Source organism: Juglans microcarpa x Juglans regia, chromosome 5D (assembly GCF_004785595.1).
Source record: "Juglans microcarpa x Juglans regia isolate MS1-56 chromosome 5D, Jm3101_v1.0, whole genome shotgun sequence".
NCBI classification, from domain to species: Eukaryota; Viridiplantae; Streptophyta; class Magnoliopsida; order Fagales; family Juglandaceae; genus Juglans; species Juglans microcarpa x Juglans regia.
This window is the reverse complement of record NC_054602.1, coordinates 14032837-14049725: the sequence shown is the minus strand read 5'-3', so window position 1 is coordinate 14049725 and position 16889 is coordinate 14032837. Positions and strand designations below refer to the sequence as shown.

Here is a 16889-nt window from a genome sequence, read left to right as displayed (position 1 = left end):
AGACCCATTCAAACGGAAACTACCCCATTCAAACGACAAAAGAGAAATACGGACGTTCGAACAATAAATTAAGCATTCGAACAACAGTTATGTGCAAAACCCCGTTCGAACGGATATAATTTAAGAAAATAAAATTTATGTTCGAACAGACATAATTTTTGTTCGAATACAAGTCGTTTGAAAAATTTAGTAGTTCAAACGCATAAAATATGTTCGAACACTCCGTTCGTTTGAACATGATCAAATATGGACATTAGTTCGAATGAATATTTCATATTGTTCGAATGGACATCTCGGTTCAAATGGATAAATATTCTATTCGAACAATATATTGAGACGAAATCGGTTCGTCTAAAAAAAAAATTATCCGTTCGAACGGTTTCGACTGGATCTGCCCAATTTCGTCAAATGATTTTTTGAGACTAATTTTAATTTTCGTCTCCAAAAACTTTTTGAGGCGGTCTTTCTGAGACAAATTTGAGATGAAATTTTATTATCTCCAAATATAATTTAGGACGAAAATTATGTTTTTTGAGACAATTTCTTGTCTCAAAAAACACAATCTCTTGTAGTGTATGTCTATTATTTTTTCTAATATTCGAATATCCATCGATACTATTTATATATCAATAATGAAATGTCATCACTATATTCTACAGGGGAAAATAAGATCAACGATAAGTACAAAAATGGCCACACAAAACAAATATATATATATATATATATATATATATATATAAAGATGCATGGGAGTGACTGTTGTAATATTTGGAAAGGAACAAACATAAACTTATAATGAAGAGTCGCTGACAAATTTATAAGCAGATCAACATATATCTAAAATGATCAGGCCGATTCTTTGAAGATCTTGCAGAAACTTGGATTTGATCTTGTTGAGTGCTATTGGAATACTTCTTGTATTGATCCTCTCTTCAGGTGAATCTACGCAACAGTCCAAAGCTAGTCCCATGATAGATGATACGGTGTCCATCGTAGCTGCATCATATCTTTCGTCTCCCAGCAAACTGGCATCAATGATTTTGACTATGGAGACAGCTAGAGATTCCTCGACCCAGCGCTTCAAGTTCATCTCTTCAACAAACATGTTATCTGTAGGCTTCTTTCTCGTGAAAGTTTCCATAAGTAAAATGCCATAGCTATACACATCGCCTCTTGCAAAAACAATCCCTTCGGATCCATACTCTGCATTATAGAATAGTACACATTCATGTTTTAAAATACAGTAAACGAAAGAAAAAGGTGTATAAATCAATATTCTATGATCAATGGAATGCAAAAGCAACAACATGATAAGATCACCTGGTGCCATATACCCAATAGTAGCAGGGTCATGGTTCGCTTTATAAGATCCTCATCTCCTAGGAGCTTGGCTATTCCAAAATCAGCAACATGTGCAACCATATCTTCATCCAACAGTATATTGTTAGGCTTCAAATCATAGTGCACAATAGTTTTTGAAGGTATTCTAGTGCTGTTGCCACATCAATCATTATGTTTAGCCTTTGTAACATACTCAAAAGTGGTCATCAGAATAAAGCCAAGTCTCCAAGTTCCCATTAGGCCTGTATTCCAATACAATGGCTTTGAAGTCGATATTACTGCAAGCACTAATGATTTTGACAAGATTCCGATGACGAATATTACTTAGTGTTGAGGGAAAAATTAGTTGATTAGCATATTCTTGTGAAAACTTGTGTAAAATTGAGTTGTAACAAGTGTTGAAGCAGTGTAATATGAAAAAGATTGAAGTGTGCTCAACATGGCTCAACTGGCGCTCGAGCGGGACCTTCCAGAGAGGTTCGCTCGACTTGCGCTCGACTCAGCGCTCGAGCAGAACCAATACAAAGTGATTCACTTGATGTGCGCTCGACGCAGCGCTCGAGCGGAACCATACAGAGAGGTTCCCTCAAGGTGCGCTCGACGTGGCGCTCGAGCAGAACCCATCCAGAGTGGTTCGCTTAAGGTGCGCTCGACGTGGCGCTCGAGCAGAACCTATCCAGAGAGGTTCGCTCAAGGTGCACTCGACATGGCGCTCGAGCAGAACCCATCCAAAGAGGTTCGCTCGATTTGCGCTCTACGTGGTGCTCGAGCAGAACTCATACAGAGAGGTTCGCTCGATATGCGCTCGACATCTCGCTCGAGCGGTTTCAGAAGACAACGTGCGCTCGACCTTCGCTCGACACCTCGCTCGAGCCAATGTTCAAGACAACCTAGTTTTGAGTGCCGTGTCTTGCTGGGACTATAAATAGAACAGGTTATTTCTGTTCTTTTGGTGTGGAGAAATAGAGCAAAAACTCTAGTTGCCTCAAGAGCCATAGAGAGAAGCTTTTCCACATTGTTGAATCTCTCTTGGACAAACACATCTCCACCACACCACACTCAAGATCAAATATTATTCAAAATCCGTTGACTTCTTTTGGCCTTTTTTTGAGATTAATACGAGGGATGCTGCCACAAGTATTAATGTTAATCCAACTGCAGGTAGTAAAAATGTTAGTATATGCCTTATTTTGGACTTTTTTGATCGAGAAGCATCTTTTTTGCAGGGGAGAACTTGCAATTGGGGAGCACCACAAAGGGCATCATTGGACATAAATGATGCAGCTGAGAAGTTTATAAATGGTCCTTTTGTAGGAATTTCTCCTCGGAGTCTATTGAATGAGACATTTAGATATTTAAGATATATGAGTGCTTCTAAGGATTTGGGAATTTCACCAGATAAATTATTACCAGAAACATCCAAGAACTCCAAGCTTACCAAATCGCCAAATGATTTAGGCATTGAACCTTCTAATTGATTTCCTGCTAAGGAGAGAATATGTAGATCTTTGAGACTACCAATTGTCATCGGGATATCACCTGATAATCGATTGTTTGATAAATCCAACTTTCCCAGTACCTTCAAATTTCCATGCTTTAATGAGAGGGGGCCACTTAGAGAATTCGACGATAGGTCAACCTCTAATATATTTGTCAAGCTCCACTAGCTCAAAGGAACTGTAGAAGTTAATTTATTGAGCCTAAGTGGAGGTATCTTAGCAAAGCCAGATTATTTATGCATCCAGGAATTTGTCTACCTAGCTCATTGCCTCCTAAATATAACTCAAACAAGCTCTTTAAATGACAAAGATTTGATGGGATGGGAACCTGCAATCTATTATTATCCAGGTACAAACCTTGGATCATTCCCAATTTTCCCCATGAAGCTGGAATCAGTCCAACCAACTCATTGTTCCCTAAGTCCAATCTTGTCAAGCTGCTTAAATTGCCAATATCTTGGAAAATGCTGCCCTTGATATTGCAACCACCCATTAAAATTTCCTGAAGAGAAGTGGAGAGATTTCCAGTGGAATTGGGAAGGATAGCATTTAGTGGATTTTCTGTAAAAGATAATATTTCCAGATATATGCAATTTGACAAAGAAGAGAGAAGGCTATTCATTTCTGGAGATCCAATAGTCAAGTTATTGAATTCTAAGTTGAGATACTGGAGGAGACCTAAATTACCAATTGTATTTTGAATGAAGCCAGAGAATGAGTTCACAGACAAGTCTAGATGAGTGAGTATTGATGCATTGAAGATGGAGCTGGGAATTGTTCCATTGAGTTCATTTCCCCCAAGCAGAAGCTGCTGAAGATTTGGAAGGATACGGCCTAGATTTGATGGGAGAGGACCAGAGAGATTATTCAAAGGCATTCCAATGATTTGTAGTGTTGAGATATTGAAAACCTCAAACGGAATTGGGCCAGAGAAATGGTTGTCTCCGATATTGAGCTTCTCCAAGTTTTGTAGATAACCAATTTCATTCGGAATTGCACCTGCCACAATATCATGAATAATCATAATTAGTACGTTAATTCATCAATAAATATAAAAAGGATTATGTAAATCATATATATTGAAAAGGGCCATATGTCTAATAACCCCCCAAAAAAAAAAAAGATTATGTGTTTGTGTGTGTGTGTGTATATATATAATTATACAGATATATATATATATATATATATATATATATATATATATAATTATCATCTCTTAATCTTTAACTTAGCTTAGTACAGCTTGGACCTTAGTTTAAAATTCTAGTCATGAGCATGGAATAGTACGATCGATGTACATGATAGTTTTTATTGGAAAAATATAAATAAAAATATATCTATGAACAATTTTTTTCTATAAAAAAAGAATATTAGCAGTAATAAACAAATTATATATTAGCGAATTTTAACTTCTTTTTCCTAGAGGCTGACTTCCATAAAATCTTCTAGTTTTCTGGCCTGTAGGCTGTAGTACGTGTTGATCAGTACTATTGCTAGCTTGCACATGCATTCAATTGAAAGGTGACTAATCCGATCGAAAAATGTACAGTAACGTACATGCATCTGCTAATCAATGATGCTTTCCATAATTTTAATGCACAAATTGTATATAAATGACTAAATTAACATACCAGCAAAGTTGTTTTCGGCAAGGTACAAAGTCATAAGCATGGTTAAGTTTCCGATTGCCGGCGGTACTCTTCCGGTGAAGTTATTAACCCACACCGACAAATATTGCAGTTGTTTGCAGCTGAACAAAGTGGATGGAAGTCCGCCATAAAATCTGTTATGAGAAAGTTGAAGCCATTGTAAGTTGGGAAGATGATCAAATGTATCCGTTGGAAGTCTCCCCGAGAGCTCGTTGGAGTAGAGATCAATCTTTTGCAGGGAAGGCATGCTAAACAAAATAGAAGGCATCGGGCCCGAAAGCTTATTATCTCCAAGATCAATTTGTTTCAAGGTAGATATGTTGAAGAGGGAGGAAGGTATATAACCCAATAACCCATTGAAGGCCAAACCAATCCTTTCTAAGGAAGACATGTTCGATAAGGATTGTGGGATAGCACCAGTGAATCTATTGCCAAATAGCAACAAATCTCGAAGTTTGGATAATAGTCCAAAAGATGATGGGATTTCTCCATTGAAGTTGTTGAATCCAAAGTTCAAGTTTTTCAACCGGTAAAGACGAGACAACTCATTGGGCACAGAGCCATGAAAACTATTGTTTCTTAGTATCAGACTAACAAGAAATGAAAGGTTTCCTATCTGTGGAGGAATGGTACCCTCAAGACCCATGTAAGAAAGGTTCAAGGCTATGACTCGGTGATGTTTAGAACCACAAATGACACCAATCCAACTGCAAACAGATGTATTGGTGGACCAATTGCTCGCTAGAATATTATGATCAGGGTCGGGATGAGAAATACCAAACTTTAAGGCAAGAAGAGCAGATTGATCTGTGGCAATATTTGGAATGGTTGCATCAACAGAGATAGCCATACTGTAACATCGTACCAAAAGTAGTATCACACAAAGGAGGAGGACTCTATCCATGAGTGATGTATCTTACGACCACTTGAGGTAGACGATTTAAGGCTCTGTTTGGATGTTGAGTTGAGTTGAGTTGAAATAAAATGAGTTTTTTATAAATAATAATGCGTTGAGATAGTAGTGTGAGTTTTGTAGAGCCCACTTAAAATGAAGTTAGATGTGTGTGGATGTTAAAATTAGTTTAGATGTATTTATGAGATATTGAAAAAGGTTGTGGGTCCCGCGTGTAAAGTAATATTGAGTTGAAAAATGTTATAGATCTCACGTGTAAAGAGATTAATTTGAATTGAAATGAATTTAGTGATTTGAGAGTTGAGTGTTTGAATGTTAGACTCAACTTAAAATTAAATTAAACTAAGTTGATTTCAATAAAGTTCAAGTTCCAAATAGGGCCTAATGGATATTTAGGCCTTGTTTAGATTAGAAACTCACCTCACCTTAACTTATCTTATCTCTTCATTATAATTTTCTCAAATTTCTAAACAAAATATAATAAACAATTTAAACTTTTTCAAATATTAAAATAATAATAATATTAAAAAAATAATATTCTAATAATATTTTATTTTATTATTTATAAACAATCTCAACTCATTTCTAAATCCATATGGGAGCTTAAAGAGTAGAGAGTTGACAAATAATTAATGACTTGAGAGTTGTGATCATGTGTACCTAATTAATGCTGGTTCCATTTTCTTGTTCAAGTTTTGGTCTCTTGATCACCTTGGAAATACATCAAAGACAATTAGGCTCTCGTTAGGATATAGAAATGATTTTATCTTATCTTATTTCATCTCATCATTATAATTTTTTCAAATTTTCATATAAAATATATTAAATAATTTAACTTTTTCAAATCCTAAAATAATAATAATATTCTAAAAATATTTTTTTCGACTTTTAACTTTTATCTAAAATACTCATCTCATTTGATGTCACTATCCAAACATGACCTTAATGTTCTTTAGACCTAAACTAAAGACAATGCACCGATATATGAAAGAAAGACAGGTCTAAAGATTACTTGAAAATTGGGTTAACGTGCATATGGGTGCATAAAAAAGCAAAAGCAAACAGGAATTAATGACCCACATTTCCCAAGTAGAGACGACGACTGATGAAGACTGAAGCAAGTAGGTAGCAATTGACAAAATTGCTTGATTGAATGTCTTGACAGTCGGCAGCAATCAATCGTCCTCGCATGGCTCTATTCCTGTCTGTCTTTCTTCGCAGCATTCAATTCCATTACGAAACCAAAACTTCCACACAACAGGCCGTAGCTAGATTTTACACTCGAGGAAGACTTATGTGCATGCTAGCTGTTGAGTCAACTTAATATTCAAATAATTAGTAGTTTCACATATTGATCGCACGATCGGTTCGTTCTTGCATAGCCATTCATGATCTGAATCGAATTCGACGTTTAAGTTTAATTTAGTCATATTCATTAATGACACTAATCTAGTTCATCTAGTATACGTTCTTGTAAAAATCATATTACATATATTAAATATATAAGTCCAATTAAATTGTAATTTTTTTTTAAGATCAGTTTGATCCAAATTGGATGCATGGCAAATTAAAGAACCAGCGATTTAATTTGCTAGACATCTCATGGGATTTTAATTTCGGTTAAGCAGAGATGGAATTACTTGACTCCTGCATGCTGGACACTTAGTACGGCCGGCCGAGCTAATTACTATCTTATCTTGCCGCATGCACGCTTGTGAAATGTCCCAATGAGTGAATTGGTTCGCTAGACACCCGTGATACATATATACTAATCATCAACTGAACAAAGTCATATATATTTTACTCAACACTAGGTTTTTTGAAACCTAGCTGATCAACTCCGATTTGAATCCTATCAATACAGACTACTTACCATCTTGCTGAATTTTTTATTGAAAATTTTAAAAAATTATAATGATGAGATAAAATGAAATGAAATCATTTCTATATTCAACCCGGATCTAACTTATCTTGGAGAGTGGGTGAGTTCACGGAGTTCCGATGGAGTAGATTAGGATCTTTCATGGGCAAAATTTAGGACTTTTTTTATCGTCTAAAATTTTTCATAATTATAACAACCTCAATTTTTGCACAGTACTGGATTAGAAGCAATGGTAATTTACTCTTTTTCTGGTCAATAAAACAAATAAGACACAGGTTAAGGTCCTCCATGCTTTCAAAGTCTTCATGTGTGTGAGTTCTAAGGTCCTCCATGTAATAAATTAATGTACTGAATTTAATGTACGGTATAATAATTCTTCGTGTAATTTATAGTCTATGTACGGCCACAACACAGCAATGATGATAGACAATATCTTTTCGGTAGCCCCCAACAAATCTATTTTATTTGGGAAGCCACATGCACGAATCAATCTTAAACAAAGTCGCCTTGGTAATCCCACATTAATTTCCTTGATCTGTATGACCTTGAACAAACTTCAGTTTGATCTTGCGGAGTGTGTCTGAAACACTTTTAATATTAATTCTTTGTTCAGGTGACTCTCCATAGTAATCCAAAGCTAATAGAAGATATAAGCTCCTCCATGGAAGCATCATCTCTTTCGTTGCTCAACAGATTGCCATCAATAATGTGAGTTACCATCCAAGAATTTTATAATTAATTTATCTCATTTCATTATTATAATTTTATCAAATTCACATACAAAATTTAATAAACAATTCATGTAACATCCGGACCCAGCCAAACACTATTTTATATATATATATATATATATATATATTTCTGGACTTATGCGTATAAAAAGCCCAATTGAGTGTTCAAGTATTTTTTTTTTTTTTTTGGAATAGACTACGAGTTTAAAATCTTTGTTTTGAAGGATTATGATATTATTGGGCTTGATAATTACGTTAAATTTTTAAACCCCCACCACACACGACTCTAGCACTCCCATGCACGTATGCCTCTCTTCTCCGCAGCTTTAGGGTTTTGTATTTTTTTTTTTTTTTTGTGTTTCCAATCACCCACATATTCACATGTTAACTTCACAGTTCACGCACGTTTCCATTCTATTTTCACGACAAACCATCCCCATATATATATATAGAACTCGTACGTGGAAGACGTAAATAATTTTTAACAACCTAGACTAGAGTGCCACCACACCACCAGTTTTAACCTTCTTGGACCTTTCCTCTACTGGCCAGTGACCATCATAAAACCCCTATCTAGCTCTCCCCGTTACCGTTGAATCTCTGTGCTACCCAAGCTTCTCTCAGCTTCCCACAGCCACGGGTGAGCCCTCCACTTAAAACCACCACTGCCGCAACTAGCATCTCCAAGCCTCCACGCCTCCTGTCCAGCAACGCCCAGCAACCAGCAGCATATTGGTTGTTTCACGCACGCTGCCACGCACCACCCTTCATGCGCTTTCACCAATCCAGCCATGCGTACCACCATGTGATAGCCATTGCCCGAGCCCCACGAGAAACTACACAACCACCACCGAAGGGCAATCCCAATGTCAATCTCTTCCATGTCGCAACTCACATGATTGGTTGGCCCTTGCATGATGCAAGACACTAGCCCCGAACGGAAAGCCTCCAGCCGTTGTCCTCTGTTTTTCCCACACCAAAACAGAGCCACCACTTACAGCCATCCCCAACTCCTTCTCGTTGCCATCAACCAAGGCAAGTGTATATAGAAACTGCCGGCGAAGACTTTCCATCACCCCAGTCTGTCGCACGCAGCCTCAGGCCCCAGTAAGCTCACGCTGTTTCTTTTTTATTTTTCTATTTTCTCTCGGTCTCTCTCATTCTCTCCTTCACTCTCTCACCGTGTGCCTCTCTCATTCATCTCTCTCTCTCTTTCCCTCTCTATCATATTCAACTGCCCAGGTGCCGCCCTCACTGCCGTCGACCTCAACCAGCTCCCTGCGCCGTCACACGTTCCCTTCTCGGTGAGCCCCTGCCATGCAAAACTAATTTCACGCAGGTTTTATATGTTTTCAAAGAACAAAATGCCTAACTATACCTTACCAAATAGTTGGTCTATTAATTAAATGAAATTACATTAGTATCCATTACTACAAGTTGTATTAATGTGCTTTTAAACTTTTATTATGTATTAATACTCTCTAATTTATTTATGTTTTACAGAAATCTTTTAAGTAAATTAAATTAGTATTAAGCAAGGTTTTCTTTCAAAGAGTAAACAATAATGTTGTATTTTATTATTATGATCTGGCTTATTATAGCTGTAGATGTTTAATTTTAAAATACTTTGGTATAAATATATTAGCTAGTATTAAATTTTATAATTTGATTTCATCAGTAAATTAGTTAGATTTGTGTGTTTTAGTCAGACTTACTAATTGTATATTGATGAATTTAGAAATGTGACGATATTTTAGGATTACGTGAATTTAGGTTTTAAGGAATTAAAATATGTTATTTTAGAATCTTAGGCTTAAATATTGAAATATGTGTTTGAATGGAAATTTATGAAATTTATGTGATTATTTTATAGGTGACGACTTTTAGTTGATTTGGCATTTTGAGGAAAATTTTGAAAAGCTAAGAAATTCAGGTAAGCGGGGTTCCTATGCTGGACTTTGCATAAAATAAAATAAAATGTGGTTGCTTTTGAAAATATGCATGTTTGTTTTGAAAAGAAATCAGAAAACAACCTCATATATGTGTTCTGCATATGCATGAAAGCTGTATAAGAGAAAGTATTTTTTGTCATAACTGGTGTAGACATGAGCTAATTTATGCATTATGTTTCTGATCATGCAAAAAGAGCGAATATGAAAATCTAAAAGTTTTTGTTGTGAATAAATGAAGATGTTTTGATTCTGTTTATTTCGAACATGTGAAATTATCTGAAGCTATTCAGTATTTGGTTTTGATATGATGTGGCATTTGAAAACATTAGCATGAGATTCTGATTTTGTATTCTGATTAAAGTCTGATTCTGATGATTCTGTTATGTTCTGATAAGGCCCAACTACGGGTGATAATAGTGGATACGGCCCAACCACGAGTAATAATAGTGGCATACGGCCCAACCACGGGTAATAATAGTGGATACAACCCAACCACGGGTAATAATAGTGGATACGACTCTTCCACGGGTTATAATAGTGGATACAACCCTTCCACGGGTTATAATCACTATAACAAAAAAGACTTTTTGGGACGATTTTCTTTTAGAAAGAAATGAAAATTGTCCCAAAAAGTGAGATTTTGAGACGAATTTCAGATTTTGTCCCAAAAAAATGATGGAAGAACAAAACCGTTCGAACGCGTTTGAACGGTATAATTAGGGACGAAATATTTTGTCCCTAATAATGAAACCGTTTGAATATAATGTTTTAACGTTCGGACGGTTAAATTTAACCGTTCGAATGTACATTTTGGCACATTAAGTAATATTATGATAGCAGGAAATTATTCCACCATTCGAACGTGCAATTTTAACTGTTCGAATGATTAATCAGCACTGTTCGAACGTACATTTTGGCTCGTTAAGTATAATTATTATAGCGAAAAATTGCATTACGTTCGAACGTACAATTTTACCGTTCAAATGATAAATCAGCAATGTTCGAACGTGCAATTTGGCATGTTAAGTAACATTAATATAGCGGAAAATTGATATACCGTTCGAATGTACAATATTCACCATTCGAATGATGAATCAATATTGTTCGAACAGTGATCATATGTTTTTTTTTTTTTAGAATTATATTTATATTAACTAGAAATTATAAAAAATTTATTAATTTAATTATAGGAATAATATCAATCAATAATTAGTTTAGAAAATATAAACTAATACTAATTCATAATTAAATACTGAATTTACAAAACACTAAATATTGTCCATTCTGAAAACAAAATAAATAAATAAATAAAATATAGAAAGTATTAAGAACCCAAATCTTTGCACACTTCCTTGACTGCAGCTAAGCGTTCATCTATCTATGTCAATTGAGTACTGATGGTGACTTGAGTCGCAGACATGGCATCAAGCTTCGTACGTAACTCAGAGATGGTACCAGTAATCTCTATACGAAACTTAGACACAGCAGAACAAACCTCCATACGCACTGCATCGATCAACGCTGATGTCTGTCCACTGATCGCTGCACGCACGACCTCGGCCATGTCCTCACGAGTAGCGCTATGTACTGATGCCTCGGTCTTTCTGGATGTCCCAGCGGCCGATACTCCGTGATCTCCCGGCTGTGCATCTCTCTGAGGATCAACAGGGTCTGGACCATGTCCACGAAGATGCAGTCTTGAGTGTCCCGTGCTGCGTGAGAGGGTGGTGCTATTGATTAGTCCCATCGGCTCCCGTTTACGCTCGGCAACATCAGGCACGACACCGGCAAATAGTAGAAATCGGGTGATCAAGATCCCGAATGGCAGTATATTCGTCAAAATATACCGAGACTCTGATCGAATCCTATCAAATATATACCCCACTAGGTCGTTAGGAATACCACGAGCGACCCGTATCATAAATTTCGTCTGGTCAATGCCAACCTCTGTCTTGTGCTGCCGAGGGTCAATATTACGAGCGATTATCAAATTCAGGATCTTGAAGAAACAAAGATAGATCTGCCTGCTTGATACTCTTCGTCCCGTCATACGAGGGAGCATCTAGACCAACAACCAAATCCCTCACCTCATGATCAGCAAGGGTATCGACCTCATCTGTATAAACTGGTGCCTCCTCCTCAGTTGTCTCCGTCTCAGCTGAAGGATCAGACTCTCTAGGCACCACGTTCGGATATGCATCTGGCAACCTAGGAATACTGATATGCTCAGCGAGTCCGTCCCGTGAAAATATAACTGAAACTCCTCGGACAAATATCCTGTATGCCCCTCCATTATCTGGACTGGCACCACCTAGCTCTTTACAGAACTCAAAAACAACGTCAATATAGGAGACAATCCCCCATGACTCCTCCCGCTCCTCTAAGATAGGTCCCCAACCACGTTCGCTGAAGACTGATGGCAGAGAATGACCCTCACAGACAAGACTTTGGAAGTCAGAAAGTTTCACTTGTCGCTCTACTTAAACAGTCATCTCCCTGCTTGGACTAATACTAGTTTCAGCTGGATTGCGTCGTTTACGTCCCGCCCTAGAATAAGACATTTTAATCAACCTGAAATTTACAATTAAAGAGTTTATCAATACATTAACAATAAAAATATAATACATAACTAATCACTAAATTACATACGAATAGTAATTTAATAAAGTGAGACATTGTGAGCAACAAAATTTTATAAAAATAATATCACATTATTTAATATTAATTAGATTAATATTTAATAGAAATTAAATATTTAACAAAATGTGATAAATTTCTATATTAATTTAATTATAATATAATATTTATTCTCGTAAAGATTTAATAGAACTACAATATGGAATAAAAACATCGATTCACTAATGTTACTAAAATTAATTATTCCGTTTGAATGCTTAAAATAATGTTCGAACGGTATGCAAACCGGTTTGGCTGGTATACCGTTCGAACGCACTAACCAGGGTTCGAACGGTATGTGAATTTAACTTAGCACCTTCGCTAAGTCGACTCAGCCATTGAAATCTATGGAATCCTTCTATTCCATCAATTTTTTAACAAACAAACTGAAAGAGACTTAAATAAACCTTCCTACAATGGATTTAAGTAAATCTACGGTGAGTATTGATGGGTAAATTGTTTTATCCTAATTTAAATAAATAATCCATCAACAACTTAAATTTAAACGGTAAAATAGTTAGAAAAATAGCATACTGGTGCTTAGAGAAAGAGGCTTCGATTGGGCATTGTTCGCGATGGCGACGACGGCTTAAAATGGCGGAGATGAACGGTTCACTTGGAGAAAACGAAATTTTGTTAATAGTTTGAACGTCCGTGAAAATGACCGTCCGTGCGAACTTATTTATGCAATACCGTTCGAACGGTTAGTAAATACGTTCGAATGGTCTACTTCAATACATTTAAATATTATACTAATATATTATTATTTTAGTTATAGTCTAATTAGATGACACTATATATGATACTATATATATGTTATCTGTAGTCTAATATATTAATATATTAATTAAGTATTTATGGTCTAATTAGATGACACTATCTATGCTAGTACTATAGATGACATTATATATGATACTATATATATGTTATATATATAGTCTAATATATTAACATAATATATTTATGTTATAGTCTAATTAATATTTCACTATCGATTATATATCATAATATGATATTACTATGTTACTAAACTATAGCATCATCTAATATGTTTATATATATTAATGTTGTTCTTTTATTTGAAGGTATAGTGTTAAAAAAATATTAATAAACATTTACCAAACCGTTTGAACTGTTAACAATAACGTTTGAACGGTCAATGATCGAGTGGAAAAATATCCATTAACGTTTGAACATACTATTTATACGTTCGAACGTGAAAAGTTAGGAGGGAATTTATTCTCGCTAAATATTTTCACATTCGAACGGTTATTAAATAACCGTTCGAACAGGAAATCTTCTGCAAATACATGACAGAACCTCACAATCTCGCTCTCCTCCAGCACGCCACTCTCAATCTCTTATGAAACAGATCAGCCCCTTCGCGAACCAGAGCCATTATTCCTCAAAGTAGCCCCCAAACTCAAAATATTAACATTTCACTCAATTATTCTCGGATTACTACTTGTTGGAGAGCTCCTTCACATGGCATATAATCTAATCTCCTTGCATTTTCATCTCCAAAAATTCAGGTATGCCTTTTATATTCTTATTTTGGTTTGAATATAATATTTTGCAATGTTAGAAATTTGTATGCTATTGATATTGTTGTTTGTGTTGCTGTGAGAAATTTGCATTCTCGGATTAATGGGGTTTTAGATTGTTGAAGACGACTGAAATCTGGAATGAACACGTTCAAACGGGTTATGATTACTGTTCGAACGTGTATGTTATGTTTGTACATAGTGTAGTACCGTTCGAACGTAAACTATACATCAATGTATTTACAATTAGAATACAAATATATAAGGATAGTTGTAAATTATATGTACTACTAAATCTTTAAATTAAAATACAATAGTTAGGATTTAATAACACTTAAATAATTAATTCTAAATTAATAAAATTAATATTTAAATTAAAATACAATTAAATCTTTAAATTAAAATAAAATAGTTAAGATTTAATAATACATAAATACTTAATTCTAAATTAATAAAATGAAGTTTGTAAATTATATGTAAGACTAAATCTTTTAATTAAAATAAAATAGTTAAGATTTAATAATACTTAAATACTTAAATCTAAATTAATAAAATGAAGTTTGTAAATTATATGTACTACTAAATTTTTAAATTAAAATACAAATAGTTAGGATTTAATAACACTTAAATAATTAATTCTAAATTAATAAAATTAATATTTAAATTAAAATAAAATTAAATCTTTAAATTAAAATAAAATAGTTAAGATTTAATAATACTTAAATACTTAATTCCAAATTAATAAAATGAAGTTTGTAAATTATATGTAATACTAAATCTTTTAATTAAAATAAAATAGTTAAGATTTAATAATACTTAAATACTTAATTCTAAATTAATAAAATGAAGTTTGTAAATTATATGTACTACTAAATCTTTAAATTAAAATAAAAATATAGTTAGAATTTAATAACACTTAAATAGTTAATTCTAAATTAATAAAATTAATATTTAAAGTAAAATACTATTAAATCTTTAAATAATACCTACTAATTATGTTTTTGTTATTGTTGTATAAATAATATGTTGTTATTGTTTGACATATATTAGCATATCTTGCATTGTTTGTTCATCAAAACAAACCTTATACCTTTCGAGAGTTATCAATCCGGATGAATGCTTGATTGATAACTCTTGAATTGTCAAGAGTGGACAGTTTGGGATTGTAAGATCATTCTCGCAAACTATCGAACTATATCTGTTGTCGGTGATGGTGCAACGACGTGTTAATCTTCAATGCACATAACCAAACGAGCATATTTGGAGAACTATTAGGAGATGCTGTCAAAATTTTGTTGGACGTGACAAATAATAGATCATAGGTTGGCGACTATGATCTTACAATCCCGAACAGGATAGGACCAACTACCTGGTGAAAGGTGGCATACTCCTTGATTGATACATGATACATGCTTGTTTGCTGATGCACACTCCTTAATTGATACATGATACATGCTTGTTTGCTGATGCACACGTAATTGTTTGTAATGAATATAGTCGGCATAGATAAGAGTTGGATGAGAGTTAGCGATCGATTGGGTCAGAATTACAATGTATATGCTAAAAGTGTTAAGAAATTCTTGGAGTTCGCATTGGGTACATGCGATAGTGATGGGCGTATTAGATGCCCATGCAGATAATGCAAGAATTTACATTCTCATAAGATAGACTTGGTGAGAGAGTATCTGTTTGTCAAAGGTATTGATAAGAGTTATACTGATTGGGTCTTACACGGCGAACCATATCCAACTTCATTTGAGGCTCCACATGAAGAAGAAGAGATCGATGAAGATTTACAACCAGAGGTTGTTGGAAATGAATTCGATGAGGATATGAAGAAAATGTTAAGTGACATCGGTGCGGGAATGTTTATGGATGAAGGTGACACGGACACATCAAGCTTAAATGATAGGGGCCATAACACTTTTGCACGATTATGGAATGATTCACAGCGTGAGCTATATCCAGGATGCAGAAGACACAGTAAGTTGTCATTTACCGTAAGATTGCTTCACATAAAATCAATGTGTCTATTATCTATTAAGGCAGTCAATATGTTACTTGAGCTGTTTAAAGAGGCACTACCGACAGACAATACTTTACCTCATAACTTCTATGAAGCAAAAAAGTTGAAACGATGACTCAGATTTGATTACAACGTAATACATGCATGTAAGAATGACTGCATATTATTTTGGCAAAAGAATGAGCAGTTGAACGAGTGTCCCATATGCCACGAGTCAAGATGGACATCGAACAAGCAAAATGTTCCGCAAAAGGTCGTATGCTACTTTCCATTAATACCTAGATTATAACGATTATTTATGTCACTAGCAACGGCTGTAGACATGACATGGCACTCATCAGACAGAGTAAGGAACGATGATATTTTGTTACATCCTGCTAACTCTCAGGTGTGGAAGGAATTTGATCAGGAACACCCATGGTTTGCTGAAGAACCGCGTAATGTAAGACTTAGGTTGGCAACAGATGGATTTAATCTGTTTGGGAACATGAGTACTAGTCATAATACTTTGCCAGTTGTACTTATACTGTATAATCTACTACCGTGGAAGTGTATGAAAGATCCATATTTCATGATGAGTTTGCTCATTCCAGGTCTGAGGTTACCAGGAAATGATATAGACATACACTTACAACCATTAATTGCAGAATTGAAAGATTTGTGGGAGAATGGGGTT

At 34.9% G+C, this 16889-nt stretch overlaps 1 pseudogene; it reads right to left on the bottom strand.

Moving 5' to 3' along the window:
* Nucleotides 1–690: 690 nt before the first annotated feature.
* LOC121265704 lies at nucleotides 691–5415 on the bottom strand (annotated as a pseudogene).
* Between the last annotated feature and the right edge of the window lie 11474 nt (nucleotides 5416–16889).